The sequence below is a fragment of the Theropithecus gelada genome, chromosome X, assembly GCF_003255815.1.
Source record: "Theropithecus gelada isolate Dixy chromosome X, Tgel_1.0, whole genome shotgun sequence".
Classification (NCBI taxonomy): domain Eukaryota; kingdom Metazoa; phylum Chordata; class Mammalia; order Primates; family Cercopithecidae; genus Theropithecus; species Theropithecus gelada.
In genome coordinates, this window is record NC_037689.1 from 43,481,786 (window position 1) to 43,507,207 (window position 25,422).

The 25,422-nt window shown below is 41.7% G+C and overlaps 1 protein-coding gene across 2 annotated transcripts in view; it reads right to left on the minus strand.

Annotated features, from left to right (window-relative positions):
- Positions 1–2,018: 2,018 nt before the first annotated feature.
- Positions 2,019–25,422, minus strand: part of SMPX (small muscle protein X-linked) — a 53,435-nt gene continuing 30,031 nt past the window's right edge. Inside the window, exon 5 of one of the 2 annotated variants that reach the window (XM_025372797.1) lies at positions 2,019–2,441. The gene's annotated coding sequence lies outside the window, so the exon portion shown is untranslated. Of the gene's footprint in view, positions 2,442–24,850; positions 24,967–25,422 lie in introns of those variants that run through there. The other variant, XM_025372798.1, reaches the window with a different exon arrangement.

Here is a 25,422-nt window from a genome sequence, read left to right on the forward strand (position 1 = left end):
ATAATTATCACCTCCCATGGCCTGGGCGTAACTTAGAAAACTACTGTGTCATTCAGCTATTCAGTAAGTAACCTTGGAAACAAAGCTAATTACCTTTCAGTCTGCACTGTTGAAATGTAAAGATCATACAAAATGAGTGCTTGAGATAATTCTGGAGAGGCTTATGTGTTCCTAATGGCTTCTGCTCCAAACAGAGAAGCTTTCCAAGTGTCCCGCAGGTCCTGGACCCAGCAGGGCCTTCTTTCACTCATGCCTCAAGCACAATATAGGAAAATCCCATACATGGGGGAGGGGGAACAGAGAGGTATGGTTTTTTGTTGTTTTTTTTTTAAAGCAAGGTGATTTTCTGGACGAACATGCTTTGTGTTCCCCCAGCACTTAGCATATAGACTGACACATAGTAGGCATCCAGGAAATGTGGGTGGAGTGAAAGTTGTATTGTACTCAAAGACACTCTCCTTATAGTAGAGTATGATTATCATACCATTTACAATGTGCACACTAACAACTGGGTATGGTACCTTATGCTTATTCACACCAGAGTTGTTTCCCTCCTAACGAACCTTCATCTCTTTGTAGTTTGCTTCTCCTTCATGGAAAAGTTGCATGATTGGTTGTTTATAAACCTATAAGATAAATAAGGCTGTTTCCATGAGACATATGGGTTTTTAAAGAGCCATTTAGCATGGAATGTGTGAAGTTTGAAAATTATAACTTCATCGAAAGCAAAGACTGTCTTTTCCTCTATAGTGAATTTGAGCCTTAACAAAATACAATACATATTAAATTTAAAATTCAAAAAATCCATTGAATTTGTCTAATGACTTTGGTATGTATTGTGCTGCAAATTTGCCTTGGAAGACATTAAAATATGAAGACAATTTTTATAACTTTATACCAGAACTTAATTTTGAAACTGAACATAGATAATTTACATTAAAACAAAGTGAACATTGAGGTAAATTTGGTAACCCTACCCAACTACTCTAATCAGTATAGAGTGAGACAGTCTGAGGCAACCTAGCACCTATTCAGAACCTGTTTACCTCATCTGCTGACAGATTATTAGGCTGGCATATTTTGTTCTGATTGATATTCCCCCTGCCATATGTATATATTAGATATAGATGACCAGATAAATCACAGTCTGGTGAAACACATGGGACCTATGACCAGACAGGCACCTTTTTGGGAAAACTTAAACTCATCAGGCACTGCTGACTCTGTGGCCAGTCACATGTGTAGGCAATGATAGCCCTGCTTTTCGAAGCTGAGCTCTGTGAAACAGAAAAGTGGGAGAGTAATTTACACTTGGGATATTTCAAAGTACATCTGATTTTTTACAATGGTTGACTCTGAAGCAAGGATCAAAGTCATTCAGCCTGAGAAACGACGTTGAGGTCTCTGCATACCAGGTAGGTGACATGCTTGCTTTTCAAACAGTGTGCTCTTGATAACCTGGTCCCTCAAATCTTCACACTGTGAAGTTGCCCAAGCCGTTCAGAAGATCATAAGACTCTAGAGGAGCACAGGTGATTCTTTTTGGTCTATGATAGTGTTGGACATTGATTCAGTTGACATAGAGACTCTCCATTATAGCAGCAGGAGACATGTTTCATCTTTGGACGGCTCTTCTCCTCTCTTGTTCTGTTTGCTCAGCTTTACTTTGTTGTGCCTTATAATGAACTCTATTCCATCTGGGTGAGGGGAATTTCTAACTTATAATGAACTCTATTCCATCTGGGTGAGGGCAGTTTCTAAGCCTCTATAGATGTAAAATGCACTCACTGTAAAACTCTTCATCCTTGGAGGAAGAATATCAATGATATCCAATTCCTCAAGTGATATTTAACTTCATATGAGTGATCAGTCAGCCATGGTTTTACCCATGGTACTCAATAATTCAGAATGAGAGGCCCTCACTTAGGCAATATGGGATTGGGCTGACTCATATCTCATTTCTCTCCAGGTTAGGGAATATGTAGCTATCTGAAATATAAAAATTAATTTAGTCTAGATTCACATTTTACATTTAGTCAAATATTTATTTGAACTCATAAAAAGTTTAGTGACATAATTTAAAAGGTGAAGAACTAAAACGCATTCCAAATATTGACCAAAATACTGTAGGAAGTAGCTTGGGAAACTTTTCATCAAAATCATTAGACACATTGCCATATCACTCTGCATAAAATCATATCCCTCCTCAAAACCACACCCTCCAGGTGTTGAATTTATGGGCTAATTTGTTCTGTGAGGTGCCAAAAATGAAGATAAAGTAAGAAATACAGCCAACTAGAAGGAAGAGATATAAATGTACAAACAGGCCATTTCTGCTAGAGTCTCAGGCGTTCAGGAGGTTCGTAATAGTCATACAAATATATAAAATTTTAGTGAGCTATTGAATCCATCTTCCTCCTCTTTAATTCTTCACATCAAGCCTGCAAAAGAAAAACCAAAGGAACCGTGAGTTTTTCCCGTCCAGTGTCATTAAGGCATAATTGACAAATGAAGATGGTATATATTTACAGTGTACAATGCAATGTTTTGATATATGCACACATACATTGTAAAATGTTTAAGTCATCATAATTAGCATATCCATCACCTCACATACTTATTTTTGTGGGGAGGACATTTAAGATCTCTTAGCAATTTTCAAGGATACATTATTAACTATAGTCATGATGCTGTACAACAGATCTGATATGGTTTGGCTGTGTCCCCACCCAAAATCTCATCTTGAATTGTAATAATCCCCACATGTCAAGGGTGGGACCAGATGGAGATAATTTAATCATGGGGGTGGTTCCCCCCATACTATTCTCATGATAGCAAGTGAGTTCTCATGAGATCTGATGGTTTTATAATGGCTTTCCCCCATTTTGCTCTGCACTTCTCTTTTCTGCTGCCACGTAAAGAAGGACGTGTTTGCTTCCCCTTCTGCCATGATTGTAAATTTCCTGAGGCCTCCCCAGCCCTGCAGAATTGTGAGTCAATTAAAACTCTTTCCTTTATAAATTACCCAGTCTCAGGCATTTCTTCATAGCAGCGTGAGAATGGACTAATACGAGATCTCCAGAATATATTCACCTTATGTATCTGAAATTCTCTGTATTCTTTAACCATCATCTCCCCATTCACACCACCCCTCAAGCCCCTGGCAACCACCATTTGACTCTCTGCCTCTATGAGTTCAATGTTTTTAGATTCCACATATAAGTAAGATCATGCCATATTTGTCTATGTCTGGCTTATTTGACTTAGCATAATGTCCTCCAGGTTATAAACCAATATGATAGGAACAAGTCAAAATTGAAGACCCCATTTTCACTTGAAAACTTCATCTCTCAATTCCATGAATGTAAATGAACTATGGGTAGATGCTGTGGCCATCAACTTTGGCTCTAGTGATTTAAGTAATTCTAAACTAAATTAGGATAGCTTCTCCTGAAGGATTAGAGTATAATGTTAGTCTTATGATTATGGCTTGTAAGACCACTGGTGCCTGAGGTAAATTTGCATTTATGGCTCCAGTTCTTCACCTCTCCCTACTGCCATGTAACTTTGTAGTTTTCTACCACTGTGGGTGGGGTATAATTCCTCATGCCTGAGTTTGGCCACACATCTTGCTTTGGCCAACAGAATGAGGCAGAAATGATGGTGTACCAGTTTTGAGCCTATGCCTCAAGAGGTATCACATGTTTGTGCTTACTCTTGTATTTCTGCTGCTGCCATAACAAGGGTATGCCCAGGTTAGCCTTCTGATCCCAGAAGAAGGACAAGAAATATGTGGAGCAGAACCACCCCTGCTAAAGCACCCTAACCAGGCCCCATGTAGAACAGAGCCCCCAGATGACCTGCAGACACATCAGTGAGTCCAGCCAAGATCAGCTGAGCCCAACCTGTATCAACTGAGGCCAAAACACATGAGTTAGAATAAGAAATTATCTTGTTTTAAACATTGAATTTGGGGGGTGGTTTGGTATGCAGCAATAGCTAACTGATATGGTGCCACTTTTTTTCAAAGCTCTTGTAATGCAGGGATTCTTGAACACTATTTACACATTTGTTTTCCATTAGTCTTTGGTGTCATTCCTTGTGTGTTTTACTTATGTGAATGAGCTGAATCTTTTCTTAAAAATGGAATGCTCACCTTTTTTTATTGCCAATGGCTGGAGAAAGAAAACTCCATAAACAAGGATCTTCCCCCTGGTGGGGCAGAAACTCTGGTTTGACACCCTCCATAATCCTTGTTTTTCTCTACTACAAAGGCTGGTGAGCGAAATACTACACTCTATTTCTCAGTCTCTCTTACAGCTAGGGGGAGCCATGGGACCCAGTTCTGGCCATTGAGCCCGAAGAAGTCTACAGCAGAGATCTGTCTAAGAAAGCTTCCCTTTCTTGTATATTTCTTTAGAGATCACAAAGCCCATAGTGTCATTGAACATTTCTAGCATTGCTGTGATGCAGGTTGTGTTGTACTCACTGTTGAGATGAAATACACAGAGGTTCAAAAATCAAAGTAGGTAGCTCAAAGTCTCATAGCTGGTAGATAGAAAAACTGGGATTTTAACAGAGGTGTCCTGACTTTGGAGCTGTTTCTACTCCACTAACAGGGTATGGATGGTTTGTGAACCAGAGGAAAAAGTAGGAAGTTATTAATGATTGCAAAACTGAAAATGCTATCAACAGCAGTCAGCATAGGTTCTTGTATTTCCCCAGCATTTTATCTTATTATCAAAAGAACACAATATGAGATTTACTCTCTTAATACATTTTTAAGTGTATAATACATTATTGTTGACCATAAGTACAATGTTGTACAGCAGATCTCTAGAGCTTACTCATCTTGCTTGACTGAAACTTTATGCCTGTTGATTAGTAACGCCCCATTTCCCCCTACCCCGCTGGTAACCACCACTTCACTCTTTGATTCTACGTGTTTAACTATTTTAGCCACCTCATATAAGTGGAATCATGCAATATTTGTCCTTGTGTTACTGACTTATTTTACTTTGCATACTGTCCTCAGAGTTTATCCATGTTGTCACATATTGCAGAGTTTCCTTCTTATTCCAGGATAAAAATTCCAGTGTGTGTGTATCACATTTTCTTTATTCATACATCTACCAATGGACATTTAGGTTGTTTACTAATTTTTTTAAGAAATTATCAATTTTCAGTCCATGCCAGTCACTAAGTGGAGGTAAGACACCACCTCCTTCCCAGCCCATGGTTTCTAAGTGACTAGCAATTTCACAGCTTCATCCTGGGGTACCAGGATCCAGGCTCATCTCTGGTCATTCTCTCTTAGGTACCCTATACTCTGAGTTCGCTAGACCACGTTTTGCTCCTGTAATGACAAGAGCCTTTGGGCCTCTCCCTCTTTGGTTATAACTTTTGACTAAAATCCCACCTCCCCATGACTCTCCATATAACATGCTGAATTGTGATTATTTGCTTATATGCATCATCTCACTCCTCTCATGTCTCCCACTATAGCTGCCCTGCCACTAGGCTGGGATCTTTTAAGGATATAAATATGTTCTATTCATTTTTACATCCCATTGCCTATCATGGCACCTGACACATAGCAGGGGTCCAGTGATTGATGAGTTGGACTACTGGAGAAATGAAAATAGGAAAAGAACTGGAGTTGCAGTTGTAGCCAAACCCACATTCTTCAATGTGAGGCAGCAGTAATGAGTGAAGGCCCATAGATGCAGAAATCCAGGAGTGTTGGATTGATGTGCTATGTTTCTGCTATGCTGCCAGTTCTGCCCTAGGTTCCAGCTCTGGCCCCATGATGGCCAGGGTATGCTCTAGCCACTTTACTGCTATGGTCACTGTGCTGGATGACATATGGCCAGTCTCCCTGGCTAAGTAAGAGGCCCATGACAAGCTTCCCTTGAAGCCAAGGTATTCCTTGGGCTTCTCTGAGCAGCATGGAATGGGTGATGATCCATAGGAAATTGTCACTGAAGCATGTTTTATGAGGTGTGATTTCTCTCCAAGATGTGTCCAGACTGAGAAGCACCATCTGCAACCCAGAAATAGGTACCATTTATATGGCAGGCTTGACATGGACTCTGATAATCCTTTATCTGTCCCAGATACATAGGTGAAATTATGGCTATACTGAGAAACATAGAATGAGCCATTTGCATTGGAGAGCCGTAAGATATCCTTCACGACTGGGTTCAGCTTATAGCCCTCTCTGACTTTGAGACAGTTTTGTAAACATAGAGAACTAATGAGTGGATAAAGAAAATGTGGTATATATATCCCATGAAAGATTACTCATCCATAAAAAGGAATGAAATAATGTCTTTTGCAGCAACTTGGATGGAGCTGGAGGCATTATTCTAAGTGAAGTAACATAGGAGTGGAAAACAAAAAATTGTATGTTCTCATAAGTGAAGCTAAACTATGAGTATGCAAAGGCATACAGAGTGATATAATGAACTTTAGAGCCTCAGAAGGGGAAGGGTGGGAGGGGGAGCTAGGGACAAAAACAGCATATTAGGTACATGGACACCACTCAGGTGATGGGTACACTAAAATCTCAAAATTCATCACTATACAACTCATCTATGTTACAAAAAAACCACTTGTGCCCCAAAAGCTATGAAAGTAAGCATTTTTTTAAAAATAGAGAAATCTTGATCCAGTTTTCCCAGACCACCATGACTACTGTGAGACGACTATATTTAGACAAATAAATGCATGGAATTCTTAATATAACATTAGCCCCAGGGGAACTTTGCTCTTCCTCTTTACTTACTGCAGTTGAGAGCCAAGGGAGACCTGAAAAAAAACTGTGAAGAGGGGGAAGCTGGGCCAATGCTATCAGCCTGTGCTCACGTGGGAGTGGAGAAACAGCTGATGGTGGCAGTGCCAGTTTTGAGCACCTACTATGTGCCAGGCACTCCACCAACTGACTACACAGCTACCTTGTTCAGCCTACAAAATAAACCTGATTCTTCCTTGCAGAAGGAGCCAGGCATGAGGTGACAGATGAAGCAGGAGCCATTGCAGGTGTCCTCCTGCAGATCACCCTGTCCCTCAGCTTCCCCCACTCCCGGGTCCCAGTATAATTCAAGAGGGCCCAACAAGCCTGGAAACAGGACGGCAATGATGGATAAGGTCAGATATAGTCCATCCCAGAGTCCAAAGTCCCCAGAGGGCAAGAATCTCCATCCTTGGCTTTGTGGGACTCAGCGTGTGCTCGGGATGCTGGCATGATACCAGAATACAAAAATTCGGGAATCTAGAGACCTGAGCTCCCTGCTCTGCATCAGGGCTCGAATTTAGAAATGAGAAACAATGGGAAGGGATCCAGAGCTAAAATTGCCCACACTGTAAAGCACTCTTGTTTGTCAGGGTGTTGGAATGCAAGTGTATTGGGCTGTCTCCAGGGCCACGCTGCTTTGCTGCCTAGACAACAGTTGTCAGCTATTCTCCTGTGCCCTGTTCTCCTGTAGGAGACATTTGTGAGAATGATGGGGAAGGTACAGCAACTAGCTGAAAAAGTCCTTCTGTAGCTACCCCACATACCTTTTGTACCCAGGCCAAAAATGGCATGGAAGCACAACCTCTAGTTTACATTTGGGAAGGGTACATCTTGGCTGGTGTGGGGATGATACACCAAATATCTCCCTTGTGTCACCGTAAGTCCAGACTGAGGAACATGTGATGTTTACGCCTTGCTGTGACCCATTTATAGCTGTGTTACTCATAGTCGCCGTGGCCCCACATACATCATGTGGGAAATGGAGTCCACTCAACACTTGTCTGCACTTGGTCCTTTAACCACACACTCGGGGGCAGTGCAATGATTACTTCCTCCTACATGGTGCTAAATCATAGAGCCATAAACACAGTGACACTCAAAAGTACTTGAGAGAAGGCAGTGCCTCATGGTCTGGTTCCATATGCAATGGCCAACCATGCACCCAGAGCAAACTGGTTAAAGCTCTGGAGTTCCTTAGAGTGCATCAGAAATAAGACAAACACCTAGCATTTGTAAAGTCTTCTAGAGTTTACAGAGCACATTCACACATATTGTCCCTTGTACTCATCAGGACCACACCCTAAGGAAGGTGGTGCAAGCTACAACTAAGGCTTGTAAGGAACAACACACACCCAAGGTCAGAGAGGCACTCAGCCTGGAATTGCACCCAAACAACTCCAAACCCAAACTCTTTCTTTTGTCCCAAACAGGTACTCGTAAAGTCAGAGAAACAAAACTCTAAGTAAAAATTAGGAACATTTTTTCCTAAATTGTGAAACATCCACCAAAGTCGCCTTTGCAACTCATAAAGCCTTTGGTGGTTAAAGTGAAAATTGAAATGCTTCTAACAATAACTATATAAAAACAGGGAAGAAGAGGAAGGCACAAAGACCAGAATATTTGCCTTGGTCAAATCCTGCACCTGAAATCCAGATTAAAGTAGTGTTAAGTGCAGGACCTGGAGAATTCAAGTGACCATAAAGAAAAGGCAAAATGCATATCCAGGTTGAATCTCATTAAAATATTTTTTATTAATCCTATTGTATTGAGAGTTTGTTATATTGGATATCAACTCAGAGTTGGGGCTGGCAACTGAGATACAACATTTGTTTGGTAAGATCTTGGTGGAGAAAGGGGCATCATCAAAGACCAGTCACCATAGGCAGCTCCAGATTTTGTGGGAAATTTCTCTTCATCCATCAGAACATAGTCCTCCCTGTCTCAAAGGGGCTACTGACTTCATTGGAGAAATATTGACCCAAGATTTCCCTACCAAGGCAGAGTTCAATAACATCTAGAAGTAGACAAAGTGATAAATAAGTCAAGGAGACTGCTGTCTTAACCAAGAGGTTCTCAGCTTTTCTAAAGATGACAAAATCTTTCTATATTGTTTATGCCTTGGCATTCAAGGCCTAGAGACAATGGTGATTATATCAGAAGTACCAAGAATCCTCCTACAACTGTCCAGCAATGATCTGTGGCAGCCAGGGGTTCTGGAGCAACCAAACGGAAAACTAATTTTTTTGACATTTAACTAACAGAGCATGTGAAACAAATGTAGGCCTCCCTGCCTTCTTCCCATAATGCATTCCTGGAAAGCACATTGTCATAGAGATCACCTTAAAGCTGATTGATTGTTTTCACAGTCACCGTGATGGTAATGAGTGGTCCAAAGACTCAGTAGTCAGATAAAAAGATGGCCTTTGATGTATTATTAGGCAAAGATGTAACTATAAGGCTTTATAATCTTTTAAAATAGTAAAACTTTTTCAAAGACAAATGGAACTAGAGTTTTGGTATTGCTCCTCATTTTAGAAATTAGGAAATTGAGATCCAGAGGGGTTGAGTCACTTGTCCAGGATCACACAGCTAGCTATTGGCTGATCCAGGATGAGTTTTGGAGCTCTTTCTGCTACACCAAATTCTTTTGCAAAACTTGTAAAAATTAGCATACATGTATTAGTCTGTTCTCACACTGCTAATAAAGGCATACTCAAGACTGTGTAATTTATAAAGAAAAAGTGGTTTAATGGACTCACAATTCCACGTGGCTGGGAAGGCCTCATGATCATGGTGGAAGGCAAAGGAGGAGCAAAGTCATGTCTTACGTGGTATCAAGCATGCAAGAGAGAGCATGTGCAGGGGAACTCCCCTTTATCAAACCATCAGATCTCATGAGACTTATTCACTATCACAAGAACAGCATGGGAAAGACCCACCCCCATGATTCGATTACCTCCCACTGGGTCCCTCCCGTGACACATGGAAATTATGGGAGCTACAATTCAAGATTTGGGTAGGGAACAACCAAACCATATCAATAAGTAATCTGTACATATGACAGTACATTAGAGGCACACATTAACAACTGATACACAGAAATGTATCTGTAGTGTACCAAAACGTTGACTTAACAAATATTCATGCATTTGTTCTAATGAACACCAAAATTTCACTTAAAAATATTTCTTGCCTTCTCAGAATCTAGCAGTGTTTCTAAAAATACTTTATATAGAGTAAAATGCTCAAATCTTAAGTGAACTTGGTAAATTTTTTACCATGTATATACCCATGTAAGGCCTTTATTTTTACATAGCTCTTAAATACTACTGTATATGCCAGCAAATCCATGAGGTTTTGTTCATTTGAGAAATACTAGTTTCAAGAGATGATAAAACAAGTTTTCCTTTGAAAAGAAAGGGAGAGGAAAAGAGGGAGAAAAAGGAAACCATCAATCATCAGATAGATTGAGAAACACTGGATTAAGCAAAGATAAACAACCTTCTTAGTTTAAGGGCTCCTTGGAACTTTAAATATACAAATATATAGTGTGTGTGTTGGGTGTGGGGACCATACCATTGTATCATTTTCAAAATTCACTCAATCACTGAAGCATTTTTCCAGTTTTATACTGTATAAATTATTTATCATTCATTATATCACAAATAGTATTCATAGCATTTCATCAGGTGGCTGCACCAGAGTTTGCTTAATTGGAATCCTATTATTGGACACTTAGGTTCTTAATCAATTTTGCTACCATAAATGAACACAACCTTTTCCATGTGAACATTTTGTTTAGAATGGACTTCCATCAAGACACGACTGGATTGGAAGAGATATAAATCCACAATGACTGGGAATTTCTCCATTTATTAACCCCCCCAACCCTCATCATTTATACTACTGTGTGCCTGCTATACAGAAGATACTCAATATTTTTTGAGAATGTGCATATGTCTTTTTTTTTTTTTTTTTTGAGACGGAGTCTCGCTGTGTCGCCCAGGCTGGAGTGCAGTGGCTTGATCTCCTCACCGCAAGCTCCGCCTCCCGGGTTCACGCCATTCTCCCGCCTCAGCCTCCCAAGTAGCTGAGACTACAGGCGCCCGCCACCACGCCCGGCTAGTTTTTTGTATTTTTAGTAGAGACGGGGTTTCACCATGTTAGCCAGGATAGTCTCGATCTCCTGACCTCGTGATCCACCCGCCTCGGCCTCCCAAAGTGCTGGGATTACAGGCTTGAGCCACCGCGCCCGGCCAAGAATGTGCATATGTCTTTTTCACGATCACTTTCCTATTCATCTTTGTGGATTTACTTAAAGGAAAATCAGTAACTGTTTTCTTGAGCACTCCATTGATTTCTACTGAAGCTGCACATTTTCTTAGGCTTCTCTACTAATTATACATCCACTTTTGTGAATTGTGAGTTCATTTCCTTTGTCTATTAAGGTGTTACCATTTTGCTTTCCAATTTACACGGGCTCTTTCTATAATTATATATTTCATGCAAAACAATTTTCTTGATAGAGTTTGCTATTTAATGTTTGGTTGTTTTTTTTTTTCAAGTACCTTTTTTTTAATTATCAAGAATTTGAGGGATGATTTTGATGGCTCTTGTTTTAAAAGCTACCCGGGGAAGTTTAAATCAATGCCTTCATTTTTTCCTCTAAATCATTCCAACCATTATTTTAAAAGCTACTTATATCCAAATCTTTTTGAAGCTATCATCAGATGACTTAATTTTATAATCTTAAAAGAGATGAGGCCAAATAAAGAAGGATGTTTATGGAAAGGAAGAAAGCATAATTGATTTGGAGATTTGAGATCTTGTTTATAGGCTGTTGTAACTCACTCTGCTGTGTGTGTGTGTGTGTGTGTGTGTGTGTATGTATGTATGTATGTACATGCACACGTGCGTGTACTGATGGGGGTTTAAACCACCTAGAATGGGAGTTCAAACATGGCCGCACATTAAATCTCCTGGAGGGAGTTTTTTTCACCATCCCAAAGCCCAGGCTGCCCTAAACCAATTACATCAGAGTCTCTGGAAGTGCGATCAGTAATTTGTAAAGCTCCCAGGTGCTCTGATATGCAGACAAGATTGAGAACCAAAGCCTAGAAGGGCTTCTCAGTCTTCAACATCCATATGAATCCCTGGGGATCCTGTTAAACTGCAGATTCTTACTCAGGAGGTCTGGGGAGAGGCCTGAGACCACACATATCTAGTAACTACCCAGGGAATGCTGTTGCTATTGGTCCATGGACCACTTGAAAATGAAGGTTCTAGACCAGTAGTTTTCAATAGAGGGAGAGAATGATTTTTGCCCCCCACCCCGTGGTGAGCATTTGGCACCATGTGAAGACATTTTTTGTTATCACAATCAGGAAGGGGAGGGTACTACTGGCATTTGGTGAGTAGAGGCCAGGGATGCAGCTAACTATCCTAGAATGCCCAGAATGGCCCCAGTGACAGAGTTGTCTGGCCCAATTGTCAATAGTGCTGAGGTGGAAAAAAAAAAAAAAAAAAATGCCAGTTTAGAGACAGCTGTTTCTGATGAAAGAAAATGATCTCTTGGACTCGGGAAGGGGAACATCATACACCGGGGCCTATCATGGGGAGGGGGGAGGGATTGCACTGGGAGTTATACCTGATGTAAATGACGAGTTGATGGGTGCTGACGAGTTGAAGGGTGCAGCACACCAACATGGCACAAGTATACATATGTAACAAACCTGCACGTTATGCACATATACCCTAGAACTTAAAGTATAATAATAATAAAAAAAATCCACTGTCCCAAAACAGAATATGTTGGCTTATTTTTATATTTGCTTCAGGTCTTTTTTGTTATTGTCAGTTTGTTTTGGAAAATAAAACTGGAGTAAAAATTTAAAAAAGAAAAGAAAAGAAAGAAAATGATCTCAAACCTGAGCTAGAACAGAGCTTTGTGCACTGGTGTGTTAAGTGGTCCCTTCTGGGAAGCATTGCTGATAAAACATATTAGTAATTTTCTAATCAACTTCAATAAGATTAAGAGCCCCTTCTGGGAGATCTGATATACCTGCCTCACTAAAGTCACCTTGTAACAGAGTTTACTGATCACTTGTACCTCGTCTCACAGTGTTATCTAACCACGTGTTTTCCTATTCCAAGTTTTAGAACTGGATTTTTGAAGCCGCTTTAAGCAACTTTGAAATAAAGCTTTGACATGTGTTTCCAATAAATTCATCAGAGAAATTGCTTTTACACCCTTTGCCTTGCCAGTCTCCAGGCTGGTTCCCAAGTGGGACCCTGTCTCTGCAGTCAACAAATGTTTCCTGAGTGCCTACTGTGGAGACATTTTCACAGCCCACTCTGCCTTCAAACCCAGCTTTCCAGCTTTCCACCTATGCTACCTTGGGCAACTTACCCAACAACGTGAACCCCAGTGTTTCAAAGGATAGAGAAATAGTAGTGTCAAATTCACAGGGTGGTTGGGAGGATAACATGGTAAAGCATTTAGCAGAGTGCGTCTGACATAGTCAACATATACTATTACTATTATTCAAGGACAAAGGTCCACAAAGAGCTTATAAATTAAAACATCCCTTCCTCCTTTTCTATCTTCCAAACAAGATTCAATCTTTGTCATCTTGGCTTCAAGCTCTTTGTGGTGCTGATGGGTGGGGAGATCTAAATGTGTAGAGAGGGAACTGAAAAAAGTGAACTGAGTCTAAATTACATAGAAAAAGGGCTTGGGGACTCAGTGGAAAATACGATTTCTTGGAAACAAAGAAGAGATTTGAGGTAAAACGTCTCTAGGATGAGGGAATCTTGGGCCAATGAGAATATTTTTAGGTAGTTTTACTATGTGTTTTACAATGTAAATCTTTTTTTTTTCTTTTTTTCTTTTATTTGTTTAAATTTAAGGAGTACAAATGCAATTTTGTCACATGGATACATTGCATAGAAGTGAAGTCTGTGCTTTTAGTGTAACCATCACCAAAGGAGTGTACCCTGTACCTGATTACAATGTAAATCTTTCTCAGGTGAAGATTTACATTCCTTCTGGAGGCTGATATGGTTTAGCTGTGTCCCCACCTAAATCTCATCTTGAATTGTAGTTCCCATAATCCCCACATGTCGTGGGAGGGACCCGGTGGGAAGTAGTTTAATCATGGGAATGGTTATCCTCATGCTGTTCTCATGACAGTGAGTTCTCACGAGATCTGATAGTTTTATAAGGGACTTTTCCCCTTTCTGTTCGACACATCTCCTTCCTGCATCATGTGAAGAAGGATGTGTTTGCTTGCCCTTCCACCATAATTGAGTTTCCTGAGGCCATCCCAGCCATGCTGAACTGTGAGTCAATTAAACCTCTTTCCTTTATAAATTACCCAGTCTCAAATATGTCTTTATTATCTGTGTGAGAACAGACTAATACAGGGGCCATTTTTAGAAATCAATGTATGTTTCTTTTGGACACAACTCTGTGCTTAAATATGCTTAAATGGTCTTAAAAGTGGAAAGCAGAATTCCTAGTTTTATTTGGGCTACATTATATGCTAGAAGAAGTATTAGGCACTGTGGATACACTAGTGGACAAGTCAGACAAGTTACCCCCTTCATGGAACTTAAGATCTAGAAGGAAAATCAGAGAGAATAAATAATAGCAATCCAGTCCTCCATTGTGATGGGTGCTGCTATCCTGGGACAAACACAGGGAGCCATGGATGCTTTATCCAGTTTAAGAGGCAACAGAAAAGTTTTTAAAAAATAGTATTTTACTGAGACTTGAATGATGGGCAGGAGTTAGCCAGATAATGAGTACAGGAGGGAATAAAGATAAAAAAATAACATTCTGAGCATGTGTAAAGGCCTGGAATCAGCATGGAACCTCCATCAGCTGGGAGAAGTTCACTAGGGTTGGAGCGAGGAATGTCCTGCGCAGGCAGAAATATAAGATGAAAAAAGCCTGCCAAGTCTGAGACAGTTAACACAGGCCAGAAGGGTCATGGGGCGCTGCTGAAGGACGTGCAGCGAGGCAGTGACCCGATCCATTTTGTGGGGTTTGGTTTTGTATTTTTTTAAAGATCCGCTGACTGCAGGGCTCTGGCAACTGAAAACAAGTGAGAAAAGGCTTTGAGTACTGAAGTGCACGGGTCACTTAGACAGCTGTGGGCCATTAATGCTCCAATTGTTCAGCGAGGTCACCTGTGTGACAGCAACAAGAATATACAGTGGATGAATGAAATTTGCAAACCTTATTTCAAGGTGAAGAGAGGGGTCAAACATATGAGAAGATCACAGCACTTGTCCAATGGCTCATGCCTGAGGATTGAGAAGGGAGTCCCTTGTCCATTAGCAAAGGCTCAGGGGCTCCTCACTGAAGCATTTCAGTTCCAGATCTCAAACTTCCATCGAGGGCTGAGGAAAATTCCCACAGGTTACACAAACATTACTTTGAGCAGTAAATCCAAGACAACCTGCAAGTGACCACATACTGTTGGGCAAGCAGTGGGAACTCATACTGAGCTCTCTTCTGGCAATTTGCAGTATTTTGTGGGCTGTGAGGAATTTGAGCTTAAATAAAGCAGAAATGGGCAGTCTCTCGGATCCCTTGGCTTAATTTATTGAACAGGGGAAATAAGCCTTGTGAGGGAGACAGTTCCATTCCTAACGATTTAACCACTAATAAAGCCCTGCTATAAATGGAACTCAGGAGAGAAGGTAGCTTGTCAGAGGGCAGAGGAGTGGGCCCCATTAGACAAAATAGGTCAGGCGGGGAGAAAGTTGTCATTTCCTGACTAGTTAAGCTGATCAGACATGACAAGCCTTGTCGTTTTTAAACTGATTGAAAAAGGATAGAAAATATACAAGAGGTTGCTTTCTTTTTGTTTCATTTCATAGAAGATGGCTATTTCAAAGAGGATCCTGAAAAGGAACTTGATAATATTTAGCACAATTTTGAGGTTTGTGCTTTAAAACATGTGTGTATGTTGGCCTGAGTGTGTGTGTTTGTGTTTTCAGAAACATACGTTTTCACAGAAAAAAATTCTGTGCTTCTCCTAGGAAGTTACTTGGGATTCATTCACTTTCATCTGAGATTAATGGAACTCCAACTCCTGAGGAGAGATTTCCCTCCCATTGGTTGGATTGTTCATAATATCCTCTGCTTTTTTCTTGTTGTTCTGGTTTTGATCCTCAGAAATCAAAAGAGAGGCCGGGCACAGTGGCTCACGCCTGTAATCCCAGCACTTTGGGATCCAAGGCAGGCAGATCACCTGAGGCCAGGAGTTCGAGACCAGCCTGGCCAACATGGTGAAACCCCATCTCTACTAAAAATACAAAAATTAGCTGGGTGTGGTGGCGCATGCCTGTAATCCCAGCTCCTCTGGAGACTGAGGCACGAGACTCGCTTGAACCTGGGAGGGGGTGGTTGCAGTGAGCAGAGGTTGTGTCACTGCTCTCCAGCCTGGGAAATAAAGACTCCATCTCAAAAAGAAAAGAAAAGAGACAAGACAAACAAGACAAGACAGGGACAAGATAAAGACAAAGACAAAGATGAGAGAGAGAGAGAGAGAGAGAAGAAGGAAGGAAGGGAGGGAGGGAGGGAGGGAGGGAGGGAGGGAAAGAAAAGCAAGCAAGCAAAAGAGAGAGCAGGAAAACCGTTGCATATGGGAGCAAGCTGAGGAGAGGGAACAGTGTGCAAAAGCTAAGATGTATCACTCAAACAATGGATTTTTAGTTCACTTCTGGGTTTGCCTCCCTGTAGAGGTTCTGCCTTCCTCTCCCTCCTTTTGGAGCCCCTCCCCACTAATGACTCAAGGACATGAAGAAAAGACTTTCCTCAGTGCTCACACTATGCACTGTGCTTGTGTACTGTCTGATTTATAAGGGCTTTCTCTGTTAGAAGCATCAGAGAAACTGGCTTCACATTTGGAAATAATCTTCCTAATCTCCCCAAAGATAAACAACGTTTGGTGTTTTAAATAAATATAAGAAATTCTGGGTGGTAAGGCTCAGGAGGGGTGAAAGAAAAGCAAATACTGAAATGTCACAGCTATGTAACTTTGAGAATCTCACTTCTTTGGACCTCAGTTTTATCATCTAAAAAACAAGGGGGGTAGGTGGCTATGGTAGGCAGCCTTCAAGATGGCTCCCAGTGATTCTTGCCTCCTGGTATTCATATCCTTGTGTAGTCCCCTTCAACACAGAATAGGGCTGACTTGAGTAATCAGTAGCATGTTACAAAAATGACAAAGTATGAATTCTAAGGCTAGGCCATAAAAGACTTTGCTGCTTCTGCCCTGCTTTTTCTTGGATTATTCACTCCAGGGAGAGTTGACTGCCATGTTGTGAGGGCATTCAAGCAGGCCCAATGGGTGGGTCCACATGGGAAGGCACCAAGGCCTCCTCCTGATAGCAGTCATTACCAATTAGCCAGTGATGTGAGTGAGCCATCCTGGAAGTAGATCCTTCAATCTTAGTCAACATCTCACTACAACCTCATGAGGGACCCTAGTCTAGAACCACCCAGCTAAGCCACTCTAAATTCCTGATCCACAGAAACTGTGAGATAATATTTATTGTTCTTTTAAGTTTTGAATAATTTGTTACACAGCCAAAGATAACTAATACGCTGCCTTAGCTCAAGCTCAGCTCTTGTATTTTATGTGTCAAGGAATAGGCAAATTGATGGAAATCATGAAAAGTTCGTGTTTAGTGTGACATGTCAAAAACTGGATCCTGGCTACAGGGTAGGACCATATTGCTTTGGGCATTTATGAAATGGGGAAGAAAGATAAGTAGCCAGACTCTAGAGAGCTGGCATCCTGAGAACTTATGGATTCAGCTTTGTGGGAGTGGGCCAACACAGCTGGCTGACCTTGAACCAAAGTTTACAGTGCAACTGTTCAGCACCCGGTGATTAGTCCTTAGCATGTCATACCACAAACATAACCCACTTATGTTTATACATGCAGAGACTGAACTTGTTAAAAAAAAAAAAAAACCTCCAATGGAATGGGGACTTACTTGGGTTCTCCCTATAATGAGTTATTCCGAAAGGGTACAAGTGGGATTATCTGAAGGGAATAGTGGCCCTGGCAGTTTTTAGAGGGAGATGAATTAGATAAGGGTTAAAAATTGCTGAGTTCATAGTTAAACCCATGTGGTTCTACAGGGTAGGGTACATATCTGGAAAGCAGTGAGTATAGAGAGATCGCTGCATTAGGCTGGGTCTCGGTTGGACTAAGTGACATTGATGGTCCCCTAACCTGTGAGAATATGACTCTACATATTGCTGGGTAGACACGAGCCACAACCCTGACAAGGCAGCACATTTATTAGTGGGAGCTAGAGTATCCTCAGCCCCTTCTAGGCTTAATATGGCTATTGTTTGGACTCATATTGGCAGTCCTGAACTTAGTATCTCTTTCCCATGTCTATCCCAAATAAAGGCTATGGCTCACCACTGGTTCACCCTATAAATAAATACACATGTATGCTGCATGAACTTTCCAAGAATGCTTGGCTGTTTTCCACCATTGGATACTTTCATCTCAGCAACATTCAACCAAAGAAATACTTTCCCAAGCAAGAAAGATTTCAGTCTAGTTCATCAAAGGACACTCTGAGAATCACCTTCTCAGTCCTTCTCAGACCAAGACACACATAAAGATCACCTGAAGATTCTGTGGAACATACCCATTCCCAGGCCTATCCTGCCAACCTCCAAGAATTAACTGATAGCAAGTGGCACTCAGCAAGTCCAGGTGATTCTAATGTGTACTCAGTGCTGAGGACCATAGAGCTAACTGTATCCAGCGTTTTGCTGCTGCCTGACTCTGTAGCTAAGAAAACTAGAATAAAAACAATGGTTCTCACCCAAAGCCCAAGGCTGGACAACTGAGTTGTTCAGAAACTAGCTTCAGTTCTTCTGTCATAATATTTGAGAAAAGCTATAAAGCTGCCTATCAGGCTGGGTGCGGTGGCTCACACCTGTCATTCCAGCACTTTGGGAGGCTGAAGCAGGAGGATCTTTTGAACCCAAGAGTTCGAGACTAGCCTGGGCAACATAGTGAAACCCCATCTCTACTAAAAAAAATAGCCAGGTGTGATGGTGTGTGCACCTGTGGTCCCAGCTACTCAGGAGGCTGAGGTGGGAGGATCTCTTAAGCCCAGGAGGTCAAGGCTGCCACGAGCCATTATCATACCACTGAACTCCAGTCTGGGCAACAGAGTGAGACTCTGTCTCTAAAAAAATTAAGATAAAGCTGCCTATCAGCCTGCCAAATAGCTGTGATCCTTTGGTCCTGTCTTTTCTTGGACTTGAAAAGTGTTCAAATTTAGAAAATCTTTTGTGTTTTACTTCCACTACCTAGAGATCCACAAAAGTATACTTGAATTAAAATTATCAAACCCAGCTTTTTTGTCTCAGCATATATTTGAACCTTGGCAAAGCCTTATTTAGAAATACTTTCATTAGAGATTGGAAAAAATGACTTCATTATTCCCAGTCATTTCATCCAGGCATCTCTCTCTATTATTTCTTACAACTGCATGTAAATCTAGAACGATCTCAAAAAGTTAAGAAAAAAACAGGTGATGGACTGGATTTGGCCTGTGGGCTCTGGTTTTCCAACCCTTGAACTGTAACAGTGTCAGCACTTACTAAACAGCTACAGAAATGAACATCGTATCAGTAAGGTTAAGTGACGGGTGGGTAAGATGATGTAGAATTCCTCATCCTTTACATTAGGATTGTCCCTCATAATTTACCCAGCTCATTTCACCCCCTGGACCTCTCTGCCACATTGAGAGTCAGACTGGGGTAACGATTAAAAGTCAGACAGCCTGGATTTGACTCCTGGCTGCCCCACTATCTAGTTGTATGACCTTGCGGAAAGTCATTTAACATCTCTGTGCCTCAGTCTTCTCATCTGTAAAATGGAGCTCTTACGTGTACTAACTCACTGACGTCTCACAAGGTAAAGTGCTTGCAACAGTGCCTGACCATTAGAAGCACTATTACAAGCATTTGTGATTATTGCTTCATTGATGCTTAGTATATATAAATTCCAGCAAAGAAATCTGACCAAGCTTCTCACTGTACTTTTGGAAACTAGCCTGAAAACTGTGGAGGAGGTGATGGGATAGTTAGGGGATTTCTGAATGTCCAGACCTAAACAATCTGATTGATGGCTTTAGGTCAGTGGTTCTCAAAGTGCGATCCCAAACCACCACCAACAGCAGCAGCATTCCCTAAGAACTTGTCAGAAATGCATACTCTGGAACCCATCCCAGACCTACTGAATCGAAAACCCTAGGGCTTTGGCCTGGCAATCTCAGTTTCAGCAAGCCGTCTAAATGATTCTGATTCATGTGAAAGTTTGAGAACCACAGCTCTAGGCCAATCTGAAAAGGGTGTCCTTTGCAGCCACCCACAGGATGCTGTCCTTGGTGCTGCCCTGTCCCCACTATCCTCAAAGTCTCAGTTAAAGATGCAAAAATGCTGGCTTCTCAAATTGGCAGGTCATCCATGCAAAGCCAGCCTGCAGGAATAATGACACTATTTGATGCTAGAATGTGGACCTGAAATGATCTCCGTAGGTTGGAAGTGCCAGCCAAAATTGTTTTGATTTTTAATAGAGATAGCTTTATTTTTACCTAAGTCAAGTTTCTAACTCAAGTTTCTTGGCATTTTAGCTCCTACATGTTCAGTGAGGTTGTCAGTGCTGCTGTGGGTATCCAGGCACTGTGACCCCAGTTAGCACCATAGCATAGGCTTCAGAAATCCAACCAGTAATGGAAGGTTGGCCCTGAGTACAGGAGCAAAGTCTGGCCTACCACCTCTTGGTATTTCAGAATTCGATCACATAGTTTAAAAAAAAAAAAAAAAATGGTGCCACACAGGAGAGAAAACTGAATCTGGACTCAGTTATGAAGAGATGGCAGTGAGGGTGGTAAGGAGGATCAAGAACCATTCTAATGCACTTGCATTTGCCATCTGTGCTGGTCTAGAGCATTATCAGCTGTTTTGTCTTATCTGGGGCATGAGCTTGTCTTCCTATGTGCTGGGAATCCCTGCCAACCAGGAGCTCTGACACCAGCTGGGTTGCTGGGGTGGCCTGCTCCTGGCAGTGAAAGCAGGTCTATAATTGGCCCATAATTGGATTGGATTTGGCTCAGAATGACTCCCAGGCTCTCTCTCTCCTGATGGATAACAAGCAGTAAACTTTGTATATGACCTCGCAGGGTGTCTGGGACACCATTTCTTAGCTGTCAGTGAAAATGAAGAGCTTTCCAGAAGAGTTGACCTTTAGGGCAATGGTTTGGGGACATCTTTTTTTTTTTTTTTTTTTTTTTCTTTTTGAGACGGAGTCTCGCGCTGTGTCACCCAGGCTGGAGTACAGTGGCGCGATCTCGGCTCACTGCAAGCTCCGCCTCCCAGGTTCAGGCCATTCTCCTGCCTCAGCCTCCGAGTAGCTGGGACTACAGGCGCCCGCCACCACGCCCGGCTAGTTTTTTGTATTTTTAGTAGAGACGGGGTTTCACCATGTTAGCCAGGATGGTCTCCATCTCCTGACCTCGTGATCCGCCCGCCTCGGCCTCCCAAAGTGCTGGGATTACAGGCTTGAGCCACCGCGCCCGGCCGGTTTGGGGACATCTTGAAATGAAGTTTTCCCCAGACCCATTTGTTTGCCACCTGGTCTTTCTGAAATTAAGACATTTCAACCCAATTTCCAAATCCTGGATCAAATCTGTCCTCTACCATATGTGAGCATGTATGTGCAAGTGTGTGTGTATGTGGTATGTTTGTATGTGTATAAAGATTACAGTATGACTTTTTTAAATTAAACAAGAAAATAGTAAATAGAGGTAGAAATTGAGATAATACATTTCCTTTGAAATATATCTATAGATAAAGGTGGGTAGATTAACCTTGAATATCTTTCCATGTCAATGACAAAAGTCCATCTGGGTATAAGCAGAGCCATTATCTGTTCAATTCTGGCCCATGGAATGGATTGTAACTAATCCCCTTCCTTGGCACCTGTTGCAGACTACACGGTGATCCTACTTTTCTGATTAAAAGGGATTACAACCATTTTCTACAGATGGACTTCAATAGGCTTAATTAATAATTAGTCTTAAAATGAACCTTCTCTGGAGGGAGAAGACAATACAACCCACAATCTTCCACCCTTTGTGAAGTTGGAAGTCATGTAAAAATGAACTGCAAAGTCAATTCCTGCCCTACCTATCTCACAGAACTGTTATGAAGTTCAAAAGAGAGAATGGACATGGAAGTACTTTGCAATTCTTAAAATCAAGCGCAAGAGTTTGTTAATATTATTGCTACTATTATCCCCTAGTTAAAAGATGTGATTTTGTATGTGTTATAAAACTTCCTCGGGAGGCTGAGGCAGGAGAATGGCGTGAACCCGGGAGGCAGAGCTTGCAGTGAGCCGAGATCGCGCCACTGCACTCCATCCAGCCTGGGAGACAGAGCCAGACTCCATCTCAAAAAAAAAAAAAAAAAAAAAAAAAAACTTCCAAATAAACCTATTTCCGCATTGCCTGGCCTGTGTGATGCCCCTTAAGCAGCCATTTCACAAAGTCTCCAGGCTGCCGGGTTCTCTGGCACCTGTATTTACTAGCGACTGCCTACCTGTTATTGCAACGTAGACATAACTTGATTATCAAATTAAGTAATGTCAGATAGAGGGAGAAAACACTTCTGTAAGGTGATCATAGCTGGAAATTGAATGTGAATGGGGCATAACCCAGGACAGGGTGTCATAGAGAAGACACCCAGGGCACTTCTGGACATTGAGATCGACATAGCTCTCATTTTATTTTCTGGACCAGACTCCAAAAGTGCATAGCCTATGTATGAAAGATTACTAAAAAGGTGAAATGTCTATTTCTGGCCATAAAGCCCATTCAAAATGCTCAGGAAAATGCTGTATAAAGTCCATTATTTAACTTTTCCTTGAGAGTAGGGCAATGGCAGCTCAACTCTCCGAGTATTTCTTAAACTGATTCTCTTCAGAGAAAAATCAGAAATTACAAACCAGATGCATTTGCTAGTTAAAAATTAGGGCGAGAGGAGGGAAACTCCTTGAAGTCTCCAAAACAAAATGAAAATGCTAAAGTGAAATGTTTGTAATTTTGCTGTCTTGAGACAAAGGCCTTGGAAACATGAGCTGCTGCAGGTTTTGAAAACTGGAACTGCAATGCCTCCTCCAGGAGAAAGAGGATAGTTGCAGGTTAGAAATCATCTCATGAACTGGCTCAACCTCAAAGGATTCAGGTGATTGAGAAAGAGATCCTCCCAGATGTTTGCAAGTGCTTCAGTGAGCTCATATTAGTTACAGATAAGATAATTAATGGATTTTAATTTTCAGTGAGCTTTCTTCATATTCTTTGGGGAAATGTGCAGAGCTACTCTTCAGACAGTATTTCACTTAAAAACCAATCAACTCCTAGCCTTGGAAGCAAGGGGCACAGGGCAGAAGGTATGGGCAGACTGTGAGAACAGCAAAGGGAATGAAGACTTCCTGGAAGCTGCTGTGTACCAGGAGCCCTATCTAAGTCAATTAACTATCTTTACGGTCCCCTCAAGACTTACATTATTATTCCTATTTATAGATGTGGCTCAGAGTGGTCAGGAAGTTGCCCAAGGTCACTGAATTACTACGTGCCAGAGCTGCAAGTGAAGGACAGGTGTGTCCCACTCTTTCCAGCACATCCAGTGTCCAGTGGCTGCTGTAAGGTGAGCAAATGTGCTGCAGAAAGCCTGTCCATGCCACCTGACACAGCCACAGCCCACTCTGCTATGATTGCCCCACTTCTTCCCGCAGAACTCAGGCTCCCAACCCTTCTCAGCAGTCAGTACCAATGAAACAGATACAACACTCAAAATGAAAACTGTTTGCCTTTCCTATAAAGTAGGAACACAAAACTGGGAAATAGGACACTGGGATTTTAGACTGGTACTGACCTTGATTCCATTGCTCCTGGGACTCACTGCTAATAGATAGGCGATCTTAAATTAAGTTCATTCTAATGGTAACATTTTGTAGTTAATAATGGTAATAGCTCCCGTGGTACACAGAACTTTAGATATACACACTATGTGATTCAGTGCTTCTCAGCCCTGGAACTATCGGTGCCTGTTGTGAGGACTGTTCTGTGTGTTGTAGGGTGTTTAGTACCATCCTTGGTCTCAAGCCCCTGAATGCCAAGAGTACCCACCCTGAGATGTGACAATCAAAAATGTCTTCAAACATTGCTAAATGTTCCTCAGGGTGGACAGCAGAATTGCCTCTGGGAGTTAGGTATTTTTCTCATTTTTCAGATGAAGAAACCGAGGCAGAGCAATTATATAAAATCACAAAACAAGGGAATAGCAAAGCCAGGGTATAAACCTACACTTGAATCACCTCTCTTCCACCTTTCTTTCAGTGGAATAACTGTTTTCCAACATCCTGTCTAGACTCTTTGTCACCTGTGTTCAAAGGCTGTACCTTGTCATTTCTTCTCCATTCCTGCTGCAACCATTATGTGCTAATATCCCCTCTCACATCCTTACTCAACTAGACTGTGAGTCCCTTGAGGGATGTTGTCTTGTATCACCTATTTCTAATGTAGTAGTGCCTGAAACAGTCAGTGAATAGATGTTCACTTCATAAATGAGTGAATTTATCCCAGCACTTTAATCCTTCCCACTCAAATCCAATTCATGCTAATTTGCATTATGAAGAAGAAGGTTAATATGGCCAAGGTAAATTCCAACTAGCCCATGTATAAAATGATCAGGCAATGAAAACAGTCTGAATAGATGGATGATTGAACACTCAGAATTTAATAAACCTGTTGGGGTAGTTTTCAGGAATTAATTGTTGCCTCTGAAACTAAACTGCAGCCATGATTGTTATCATCTGTATCCAAAATTGGGGGATCAGGTAAGAGCTAGGCAGTAAAATGTGTATTACTTGTTAAGGATTCTATTAAATGTGACAGGTGGAAGGAAGTGCCACTATCTTCTAGGGTGGAAGGAAGTGCCACTGTCCTTCCTACAGAAGGCATCCAATGACTTTCTGGCAATAGGACATACTTGCTTTCTGCTGTTTATCCAGCAGTCCAGATGAATTGTTCTGAGCAACCTTTGTGCCACCTGCCTAGACGAAAGAGACTCCAATCTGTCGACTGCTTAATAGAAATTTCCCTCAGTGAGAAGCCAATTGACTGACCCTGCCCCCGATTAAACCAGCCACCCCCTCGCCATCTGCATAAAGTCCTAAACCAGAGGGTGTGGAATGATCAGTTCACAGGCAGGGAGCAGTGGCAAGGGAGTACAAGTTAAATTTGCAAGTCTTGATTTGCTCCTCGTGATTCCTTCTCCTTCTCAAATGCCACAGCATGTGCAGGGAGTTAAAACAAGCAGCATTGTCACGATGCAGCCAACCCTGATTAGACAGCCTGGAATTCACTTCCCCAGTTTTCTGCGTGGGCTGCACACAGCGTGAGAGGGAATGAGCGAAAAGGCCTCATGGGTCGGAGACTGCTGCACCATGAATGACACAGAGACTCCTGACAAGCCCTTGCTCATCTCCGGAGCAAAGGCAGGTGGGCTC